This window comes from Manis javanica, chromosome 3 (assembly GCF_040802235.1).
Source record: "Manis javanica isolate MJ-LG chromosome 3, MJ_LKY, whole genome shotgun sequence".
Taxonomy (NCBI): Eukaryota; Metazoa; Chordata; class Mammalia; order Pholidota; family Manidae; genus Manis; species Manis javanica.
In genome coordinates, this window is record NC_133158.1 from 40,210,289 (window position 1) to 40,221,449 (window position 11,161).

The 11,161-nt window shown below is 53.2% G+C and overlaps 1 protein-coding gene across 2 annotated transcripts in view; it reads right to left on the reverse strand.

Moving 5' to 3' along the window:
* Positions 1-10,317, reverse strand: part of ADARB1 (adenosine deaminase RNA specific B1) — a 144,256-nt gene extending 133,939 nt beyond the window's left edge. The window contains exon 1 of one of the 2 annotated variants that reach the window (XM_073231233.1): positions 10,105-10,317. The gene's annotated coding sequence lies outside the window, so the exon portion shown is untranslated. The remainder of the gene's footprint in view (positions 1-10,104) is intronic. The other variant, XM_073231236.1, reaches the window with a different exon arrangement.
* Between the last annotated feature and the right edge of the window lie 844 nt (positions 10,318-11,161).

Genomic DNA, 11,161 nt, shown 5'->3' on the forward strand with positions numbered 1-11,161 from the left:
CAGCTCAGATGATGGTCAGTGTTTTTTAGCGACATGGGTTTTAAATTAATGTGTGTACATTGCTTTTTAGACATAGTTCTCCTGCACGTCAGACAGAATGCAGGGTAGTGTAAGCATAGCGTTTATGTGCACTGGGAGACCATTTGCTTCACTTCACTGTGACACCTGCTTTACTGAGGTGGCCTGGAGTAGAGCCCACAGTATCTCTAGGCATGTCTGTAAATGTGCATTTGATGTAATTAATTTCATTTATATGAGGAATAAAATAGACATAAACAGCCAAATCATTGCTATTTAAACTGTAGCCGTAGCACTGAAGTCCCTCAAAACTACAACCCCTACTTAGATTGACTTCAGGCTATCTGAACGTAGGCCCAGGCCAAGAGTGTGCATGCACCTTACGTGGTCCCATCATTTTTCACGTGGTGGTCAGGGTGGCAGCTGTGGCCACCCAGCATCTTATGATGCCTCTTCTCTCCCTGGGGACACCCCCTGGATGAGTCCCCCTTCCTAAGGCAGAAGCCAGAAGCCAGAAGCCAGAAATAGACTCTCTGTCCTCACACAGCCACAGCACACATATGAGGTGGGCTGCACCCATCTGACACAAACAAAATCTTGCCTCAAAAGAGAAACCTGAGAAAGCGGGTGCCTGGCAGAATCAATTCCCAAAAAAGGAAGAAACCGAGATGAAGGAGATGTGGGTGTTACGAGGTAACAGTGGTTAGGGGCCCACAAGTGGCACGCTCGGCACACATGGTCCCTTCGGTGGCTGGGTGTTGTGGCCAACACAGCCTCCTACAGATGAGAAGTGACCTTACATCCTGGGTAACTCCTCTCCTAAGCAAGCTACAACCCCCAGAGAAGAGGAGGCTATGTTGCTCACCACAAAAAAGGAGAAGACGGGCTCCCATGTGCTACACTCCAGTAAAGGCACAGATTCAGCTTCCAAACCTACTCTCCAGCCTGACTGATAATGCTGACAACCCGAGTTCCTCTGTAATAGCAGCAGAGGGGGCTAATCAGACATTACCTACTTCTGAATCACCTGTAATCAGCTAGGATAAGCTCTGGACTCACAGACCTCCAGAATAACCCCTGCTGAGTATACCTGATGACAACAAGCATAGTCCAGACCCCTAAGACTATGATGGGGGAGAAAGGGATCACCTAGAATCCCTAGGCCTCAAGTTTTCTCCCCATTCAGAACCCACCCCTCCAGCCCAGACCCTGCCTCCTGATCCACCTTCCCCGCTCCTGCCTCCTTCAGCAGAGCCACCTGGTCCAGAGGGAGGTGACAGGGCACTCTGCACCAAGTGCCGCCTCTTGTGGACCTTGAGCAGCCGTGAAGTGAGGAAGCAGCACCACGTTTAGCACAGGACTACGACAGGTCCTACAATACATATTTGTCAGACAACCGACTGAATGACTCCTGAACACCTGCAGGGTGTTAGTTTGCATCTTCTAGGAGTGGAATGAATCTTGGAGGTCCCCAGCTCACTGCCCTCACTCTACGTCACAAACCTGCAGGAGAGAGACCAAGTGGACAGCTGTCAAATCCAGAGGCAGGGCCAGGGTTAACCCCCCAGGCCCCTGAACTCAGCACACTCTGCACGCTCCTCTACCAAACAGCTCACAGGCCACATTCTCTCCAATTTTTTAACCCTTAAAGCCTCCACAATTGAACCAAGTATTTTCCATTTTATCTGGCTGCTTGTCTGAAACCTCCCAGAATTATTCAAAGTGTTCTCATTTTTGTCAAGACAAGGTTACAACTGTTACTTCTCCACCTATTACGGATGCTGTTATTAAGCAAACGTATTTTAATTATATGTTGCCCAAAAGGGGTTAAAATGATGGTAGCAGGACAGAGCTGTGCTTTCAGGGTGAGGACTCCCCGTTTTCAACAGATTAACTTACTATATTGTACTTTATGGTTTTAGAACAATTTTGAATGTTTTGTAAATGTTTCTATTCTACACCAAGGAGCACAGAAATCTGGAGGTAACACAGACATATGGGGCATAAATATATGACTGATTCACCGTGTACAATGGGAGCATGGGGGCGGGGGCTGGTGCAGCGAGGCAGGAAAGCACACTTCTTCAGAGGCCAAAAAATTTAGCCTCAGTTTGGGTGCTCCCATTTACTACCCACACAAAAAGTAAGAAAACTTAACTCTTTTGTTCAACACTGATAAGTGCCTGCTATCTGCTAAGCACTGTTCTGGGCCCTGAGGATACTGACAGAGAAGACCCCTGCCTTCCTGGGCTTCTGCTCCATCCGGCAGGCTGATGGGAGGGCTGGGGATGGCAGTGGTGGGTGCAGAGGGTAAGCAGTGGACAGCAGAGCCCACAGTGGGTGAGGAGTGCGGGGTGAAGCCCAGGAGAGGCTGGGGGACACCTGAGAGCACAGGAGAGGAAGCTCTGCCAGAACTCTGGGACAGTGCAGCTGCAGCACTGAGCAGGGGAGCGACTGATCTGCCCTCCTACTAAGGCTCCCATCTGCCTGCTGAGCAAGGACTGATGGGATGAAACCAAGAGGAGAGAACAGGAGTCTCCCTGGGCTGGCCAGGCACAAGCCACCTTATCAGTATATGGCAGGAGGAAGGCTCCTTATCAGTGTGGACCTTAAAAGTAAAAGTTATTTTACCAGGAAAATGGGTTCATTCAGGAACAGCAGAGAGCAGCAACTCTGCCATGCCAACTCCGGAAAAACCACTGGCTGGTCCAGCAAACGCCGGCGAGGGACGTTCCCCCAGGGAGAAGGAGGAGAGAGCCCAGAGGGGCTGTTTTGAGGGAAAGTCCTAGAGAAAAGCAGGAGTCCAGGAGCCGCGGCCCCTCACTGGCTGGGTGGCCGGGGTGGCAGGTGCCGGAGATGCCGAGTGCGTCCTTCCCTGCAGGGGCCTGGAAGCCGCCATTCCTGCCTGTGGAGGCTGTTCTGTCGGGTCTGCCCTGACCTGCTTCCCGCGCTGGCAGAGTGGCGGGGCTCCCCTGCCAGCCTCCCTGCTCCACCACAGCAGGGCTTCTCGAACCACACCAGGAAGGGGGTGGGAATGGCTGGGCAGCACAAGGCCCTCCTAAGACCACAACAAGGAGGAAAATAGACTGAACTCGCTCCTCTGTGCCTGACGGTCAGAGCTTAAGATCTGTCAGCTAAGTTGATCCAGTTTTCCCAGGAAGCTGCTAAACCTTTTGCGTCAGTTCCCGATCCATGAATGGGGGTAATGAGCCCTCTAGCATGAACTTGGAAGGAGTAATGATGTCAGCCCAAGGACCCAGTCAGTGCCAGGTCTGCCTACCAGTTTAACACCTGCACCCATCGGCACTTCACAAACTATGTGTTATATGCCTTACAGATCCCACATCTGCCTTCATAAACATGCGGTACATCACACACCAGGGGAGGAGGGATGCACATTCCAACTGAATCCAATATAACATGATGTCTGTACCTGAAGAGCAGCAGCAACTAACACGAGATCTGCCCTCAGCACCTCTGCCCCATCAGGCCCCAGCTGCCTGGCCCTGAGCACCATCGCAATCGGACAGCTTCAAAGAGCCCTCTTAACACCCCCATCCCCTCACCTCCCAGACACCCCATCACCAAACCATGCCGACTTGATGCCCAAGGAGAAGCTTTTCTCCAGCACCACGGCTGGGTCTCGCACTGGCACGCCATCACTCCCTTGCTTCAAGCCCTTCCCATGGCCCGAGAACCTGCACTACCAGGCTCTGCATGTCTCTCAGCCTCACCTTCCACCACGCTCCCCATCAACAACCAGATGAAGCCTACTGCCCCCCACAGCTACTGTAGTAAGCAGGGCTCTGGCAGGCTGACCCTTCCTCCTGGAATGTCCTTGTACCCCTCTCTTGGGCCTTAGACAGCAGCTCGACACAGAGGCCTTCCTGGAACACAGAGCCTCAAATGAGAGCAGCCCTCTGACGCCACCTACCTCAGCCCCTGCTTCTTCAGTCCGGCACAGATAAACTAGCTTCAAGGTACAATGCGCGCCTTTGTGCCAGGGTTAGTCCACCCTGCTGGCAAGCTGGCTCAAGAAGGCAGACTTTCTTCACAGGCGCCCTTCCATGATGACTCACACCAGAAGGCACTCGGAGAACCTGTCAATGAGGGGAAGTGTGCCCAGAGCAAAGGAACCAGTCCCCCCAAGGCTCAGACAATGGACAGAACACGGGAGCCCATGAAGGGCTCCTTTGCATTTTATCCCACTGGCAGAACCAAGATTGATACCTCCAACTCCAAACCCCAAAAAATCAAGTACCCACAACAACACAAATCAACATATGGTGAAGATATTTTACCATTTTAATAGGCAACTTAGGTGAATGCTCCCCGTTTCCTGGACTGAGCACAGTATTGTTTTTATTTTATATCCTCCCTTTGAAAGGGCAGCATGTCTTCCAGATATACTTTGAAGGGAATCAAAGTTCCCATGCCCAGAAGCCCTGCCTCGCCCCCGGCGCTGAACTGCCCCTGCCCTCCAGCCGTCCCCTCTCACCTTCTCCAGCACTTGGCTCCTGCAGACCCCTTTCCCAACACACCTCAGTTTGTCTTTCTCTACTGGATCATTCCTATTAGCCCATAAACACACTATAATCACTCTCACTTAAGAAATAAAAATACAAAACTTCCTAGAGCTCAGGACCACCCCACCTGCCCTCGGCCAGCTACTGACCTGTAACTCTATACCCTTTTAACAAAACCCCTCTGGGGCGTCCTACGTATCTGACCGTTCACCACTTCCTCACTCCCAACCACCTCTCTGCACTCTCACCCCCTTACAAGACCCCTGCCTCTCACCAAATCCAGCTTCTGTCCCAGAAGAGGAACTAGCCACCCCCTCAGCCCTGGACTCCAGCAAGAGCCCTTCTTTGTTCCCCTCCTTCCTCAACAGATGCTTTACACTAGGAACTGCTGCACCTGCCTCCTGTGGAGCCCTTGCTGAAAGCCCCCAGACTCAGCCCTCACCCTTCTGCTCTTCTGCACCTATATCCACTGCCCAGCCTGTGATTTCACATACCAGCAATAGGCAAATGGCCCCCAAACTCACAATTTGGCCCCAGTGTCTTCTTGAGCCCAACCTTGAATTTCCACCGAGTAGCCAGACAGCTCCACTGGGTGACTCATCATAAAAATAACAAGCAAAGTAAACCCTCTTAAGTGCTGCTGGCAAGGTGCTATTTTAGGCACTTTACATTAGCTCAGTTTATCAACCCAACGACTAGAGCAGACAGATGGCTACTACTCTTCCTGATTCACGATGGGAAAACTGAAGCACAGAAAGATTAAACAGCTTGCTTGAGATCACACACCTGGCACATGGTGGGACCACATCCAACTCACACCTTGAGGTGCCGTCTGTGGACAGGGCTGCTGAGGAATTGCCTTCTGGAGAGTCTGGGCCTCACACAGCCAGATCCCTACTCCCCACCCTGGACACCTGGCTCTTCCCAGACTCCCCATCTCATCACGGGCACCTGCCCACTGCTCAGGCCAACAACCCTGGGATCGTTTTGGGATGTTCCATCTCAGGGACTCCTGGCAATCCTGAGGGGTCTGCCTGCAAAGTGTGCCACAGTACGCCAGTTCCATGGCATGAGTTTTCCCATGTTGTGCTCTGAATCACAAGTAGCAGCACTGGGTCATCTCCCAAGGGGGCTGGCCAGGCAAGGGTGAGCCGAGGACCTCTTGCTCAGACACTCACTCGGTCAGCCTTACTCTCAGAGGTGTGACAACACAACAAAACCCCTCAGGAGGCCAGTTGGCCAGTCATTCAGGGACCGGAAACCTCTCCTCAATACCTGCCAGCAAGATAAGAAAGCATCCACAGTGCAGACTGGGAATTGGCTGCTCAGATGACACCCCAGAGATGACAGTGGTGTGGCCTTAGAAATGCGGCCACAGCACCAGTCGGAGGCAGCAGGTGGATGGCAGGTGGAGTATCACAAAGCCCAGTCAGAGGCTGACCTGGAAGAATCAGATTCTAATCATGAAGAAATTTCAGAATTACTTCATTTCACTTGTAGTTTCCTTTTTCACAGAAGCACAGATGTGGTATGCTTTTAAAAATCTGCTTGAAGTCTAGGAGTCCTTTCCATACATGTAAGTGAAACCTACCTGATAGGAAAGCATGTGTCCATCTGTTAACATTTACCTGTTAATACTACAAAAAATAATACTGTGACTTACAATGGCATCTTAGACGCAGGTCTGGCCTCACGTTCTCTGCCCTGTCCAAGGCCCCCGCTGCCCGCCTCGGCCTAGCACAGGGCAGGGGAAGAGCGCCTGTGGGAAGTCCTGCCTTTATGGCTTCTCTGACAGACAGGTTTTCCCCACAAATAACATGGTTAGACTAATAACAATGCCTGCCTTTTGGACTACCCTGAGGTTTAAATTAACACAGGCAAGGCACTGAATTGGCTTGGCATGTCACAAGCTCCCAGTAAGCATTAGCTACGTAACAGCCAGAGCAATTCCTTCTAAAGATAAATCAGATGTCATTCCCTTGTTCAAACGTCTAAAGTCACCCAAGGGAGGGAAAGAAGGAGGCAGGCAGGCGGCCTCCTAAGTCTTCCCCTCCACCAAGATGCACCCCACCCCCCTCCCCGGCCCAGGCCCCTGCTCTGGCCCAAGAGACTCAGGAACTACCTTTGCCTGAGCACTGCTCCCACCTCGGAGCCCCATTCCCAGGCCTCCCCCCGGCAGTTTTCTTTGCCCCTCCCAGCACTCAGGACTTCAGCCGGAGTTTACCACCTGCACTTCCCCACACTGCGAACCCCGTGAGGACAAGAACTACCCTCACTGTGCTCCCTCCCATGTCTCTGGTGCCTGGAACTGTAGCCTGCATGTGGAAAATATCTGTGGGGTGACCCCCAGGTGAAGCAAAACTGGAATAGAGGCAAGCAAAATTTCACTGCACTTCTGGTAAAAACACCAGGCACCTCCGAGCTACCGCACCCCCTCCCCACCCCATCTTCATTTTAAATCCATCACGAAGATGGCAAACCAAAAACCACGGTCATTTTTCTTCATACACTCCCAGACTCCCAGAACACCTTACACAACATATCGGTGTACTATCCACAGCAGTGCTCATCAGACCCCACCCCCCACCCCCAGGCAAACGCTGTAACATGATTCTCTCAGTCTGGGCCCCACATCTGTCAAGCTATGCATTAAGGCCACGTGCAGACCTCTGGGCTACTGTATTTCTCCTGTCCATGTTGCAAATAAAATGTGGCTTTTTAAGAAGTCATTTAAGGAACAAGGATGTCTTAATGACGTCAATGTACAATTTTAAAGTGAAATTCTCACTATTTGCCTTTCCCACCTCACATATTATGAAGGTATTTTTTAAAAGTTTTTTTTAATACCACCATCTCCATCATGCCAAATTACAGATTTTAGAAATACAGATTTTAGAAAATTGACCAAAACCCATCAAATTTTCCATTAAAAAAGGACTTTTCTAAGCTTTTCAGTTTCATACTATGGTTGACAATTTTTCTTGAAGTGTTTTTATAGGCTGATAAACTATAAATTCACCTATTAATCTCCAAAGTATACTTTCTAACTATTTCCTACCCCTTTAAATAATATTCCTTGGTCCTAAGTACTCACATATCTCATCACAGCATTCAAGGGAACAAACTCAGCTCTTAAGTAAACCTCACAACTAAGGAAATTTGATGATTAATAAAAAATAATTAGGTTTTGCTTGCACCCATGTACAGAAAATATTGTTTGTTATAAGAAATATTAAAACATATACACGACCATGTAAATGTTTTGACTACTGCTAGGAGATACACAATCAATTGGCAGCAACAGCTGGAGGGAACTGAATGGCTGGGGATGGAGTGGAAGAAGGTTTTACCTTTTTGTACCTTTTGAATGTACTGTTGCAGGCTCATATTTTTAAATCTATGAATAAAATTTTAATGCTATATACTTAGAATTATTGTAACTAAAATCACATTTTATTTTTAAAAAATGCAATGCTTTTAAAGTGATCAACCAAATGCACTGCCAGCGTCTGCACTTCACTGGGCTCTGCCTCTCTGGTCCGGCACTGCATCCCCAGGCCAGAGGAGGGAGGGCCCAGCACACAGCAGGCCACAGGCAAGCATCTGTCAGCTGAGTTAAGTTTGCTTTATTCATTTGCCACACAAATGTAAGTTTAAAGAATATTCTTATTCCAAAACTCTGACTGCAGTTAAAATGCTTCTATATGGTAAAAGGAGTGAATTAGCTCATGGGCCTAGAAGTTTTCTGTTGATGATGTCATTAGCCATTTCTCCAAGGTTCACCTCCCAGCACTGACTTCATAAGCCCAGGGCACCTCGAGATGCATGTGTCATCAATTTCTCAGAGCTGGACCAATTTTCATTTCTTCACTGCCCCCTGCAGAAAGGCCTCCTTTTTTCCCTTCCAACTATAGCTTAAGATTTTGGTGAACATGTAGCTGAATATATTCTATTCAGTCTCAGGAACTCTCAGACATCTGACAGGGCATTGCCCACAGACAACGCATTCCTGTGTGAATCCCTTGCCTCCACCTCAGGCAGGGTGGAGGCATCCAGCGGGTGGGTGTCTCATTAAGTATTCATCAAGCCCCTGCTGCAGGTGTGCACGCAGCGTGGATCCTGCCCCACTGAGGAGCCCCACAAGGCAGGGCACTAATTCTTTTACCCAGGCGGGAGCTGTACCAGCCAACCTTCTGCCCTGCTTCCTTCACCCTGTCCCATCTGGGAAACCTTCAGCAAGCAGAGGGTACAGTGGTCTCAGTCCCAGAGAAGAGCTGGTGACCCGAAGACACCGCCCAGGAGCTGCTCTTAAGACAACCACAGTTCTAGATAACGCAGCTCCGGATGGCACCCTTCAAAGGAATAAAACATACAGGCAAATTAAAGGGGAAACAAAGAGGATTAAACAAATATTTCTATCCCCAAAACGTACTGCCCGACCACCTGACTCGGGGCACTGAGGGCACAGCCGCAAGCCCCGCTATCACGCCACTTTGCGTGGTGCCTGGAGAACCGACCGCTGACCTTATGGTTTGTGCAGCAAGGAAGCAGGACGCCCTTATCAGACGTAACCCCCAAAACCTGCTGGCTCATATTAACCGCTAGAAGCAAACACTACCGGGCGGGTCTCCGACAGAAAAACCGGCCCTGGAACACATTTTAGGGTCGAGGGAACGGAGGGAGGCTCACGTTTTGGCACCCACAGCCCGATCTGACACCTTCCCTGGGACCCATCCGCGACCTGGTAATTTTTCCCACTGCAGACCTGAACACGTCAGAACTCACCTCCGGCCCCCAATCGTCCCGGATGGTTCTGGATCGCGCCAGACGCCCGGCACCCGCGGGAACTTCCCCCGCCCGAGGCCGCCCGCGGGGCAGAGTATCTGCCGCGGACCAGGCGCCCTCCGGAGAGGACGGGGAGCCGTTCCCGGAGCGGCCTCCTCCTGGGGGCGCACTGTCCCCTGCCCGCGGCGCAGAGCATCCCGCCCGGACACTGCGCCCTCCCGAGAAGCACGCGGGGCCGTCCCGGGCTCAGCCGTCCTTCCCTAGGACGGGGAGCATCCGGATCCAACGCGGCAGTCCGGGGGAAGCGCACGGGGCCGTCCCCGGCTGAGCCTCCCCTCCTCTGGGGCGCAGCTTCATCCCGGAGCGAGCACCCTACCCCCGGGACACGGCCACAGTCCGGGGCGCAGCCTCCCCTTATCCCGGGGCACAGTCCCCCGCCCCTGGAGCGCAATCAAAAGCCGGGGTGCAGCCTGCGCTTTATCCCGGGGCGGTCACCCTCCACCTCGGGGCGCAGCTCCATCCCGTCCGCGGGTGCAGCCTCATCCCGGGGCGCAGCCTGCCGCCGCGGCGCAGGGTCCCCCGCGCAGACACGGCGCCCCGGGGAGGGCTCGCGGGCGTTTCGCGCGGCCGGACACCCGCTCCGGGCAGCCCCGCCGCGAAGCAGGGGTCCCGCCGGAGGCACTCCCGGCGCGGCGCCCCACCTGCCGGCGGCGCTTACATAAACGCGGCCCCGGTCCGCCCGCCCCTCGGCCCGCCCGGCCCGCCCGCCGCTCACCTCAGCCGCCGGCCGCGCTCCAGCCAGCCCGCTCGCCGCGCGGGTTCGGGACTCCAGCCGCGGGGCTCCACGGGGCAGGGCTGCGGTGCGCTGGCCGAGTCCTGGCGAGGCCCCGAGCGCAACCCGCTGCCGCCCCCGCCGCCGGAGCCGCCGGAGCCGCCGTCGCCTCAGCCTCCGCCTCAGCCTCCGCCCTCGACCCGTGCGGCTCCGCCCCCCGCCCCGCGGGGGCGCGCACGCCGGGAGGGGGCGGAGCCGCGACGCAGAACGTGCGCGCACGCCGCGCCAACCTTTGCTGTCGGCGGCGCGGAAAAGCCGGGAGCAGGCGGCCCTCACTTTGACGGGATGGGGCTTCGTACGGGGGTCGGGGGTCGGGGGTCGCCCTCGGGGAGCCGGGGGCGTCCGGGAGTGGGGGGCGCCCGTTGCCTGGGTCTGGAGAAGGGGCGATCCCGTGTCCCAGCTCCAGAGGTGGCTTCCCTCCCTCTTGTGGGAGATCAGAAGCAAATACAGATTTCCAAGGTTAAGGTGGTGGTTGGGTCGGTTGGTTGTGTGATAGTAAAGGCGTTTTAAATCCTTTTTACAGTATATATAACAAACTTGCTCCTCTACGTATATTTACTGAGTCTTCTATGGTTATATCAAGAAATGTTGACACACATGATAATCAGCATATGTAGAAATGCAACATTTTGAAAGACCAGAATAACCAACTCAAAGCTGCAATTCTATTCAGAACAGAAAATAACATTTAGGAGAAACTGAACAGTTCTAGAACATGGGTGCTGGGAGCAGAGAGGCAGTGACTGGCTGGTGATGGGGAGAGATGAAGGGGAGAAGAGAGCTCAAGGGACAGGAGCAACCAGAGGGGCCTCCACCCCTGCAGGGCGGTGCGTGTGCCCACCAGACTCCAAGTTCACGTTCGGCGGCGGCTTCTCAGACGTGCAGCCCTGGGCATCTTTTGGACCTGTGTGTAAAACATAAGAGGGGAACCCAGGTGGAGAGCCCGGTCCAGAGCCTGCTGGCGGTGGGCACTCCACCAGAGCCGGCCACTGCTGTTGGT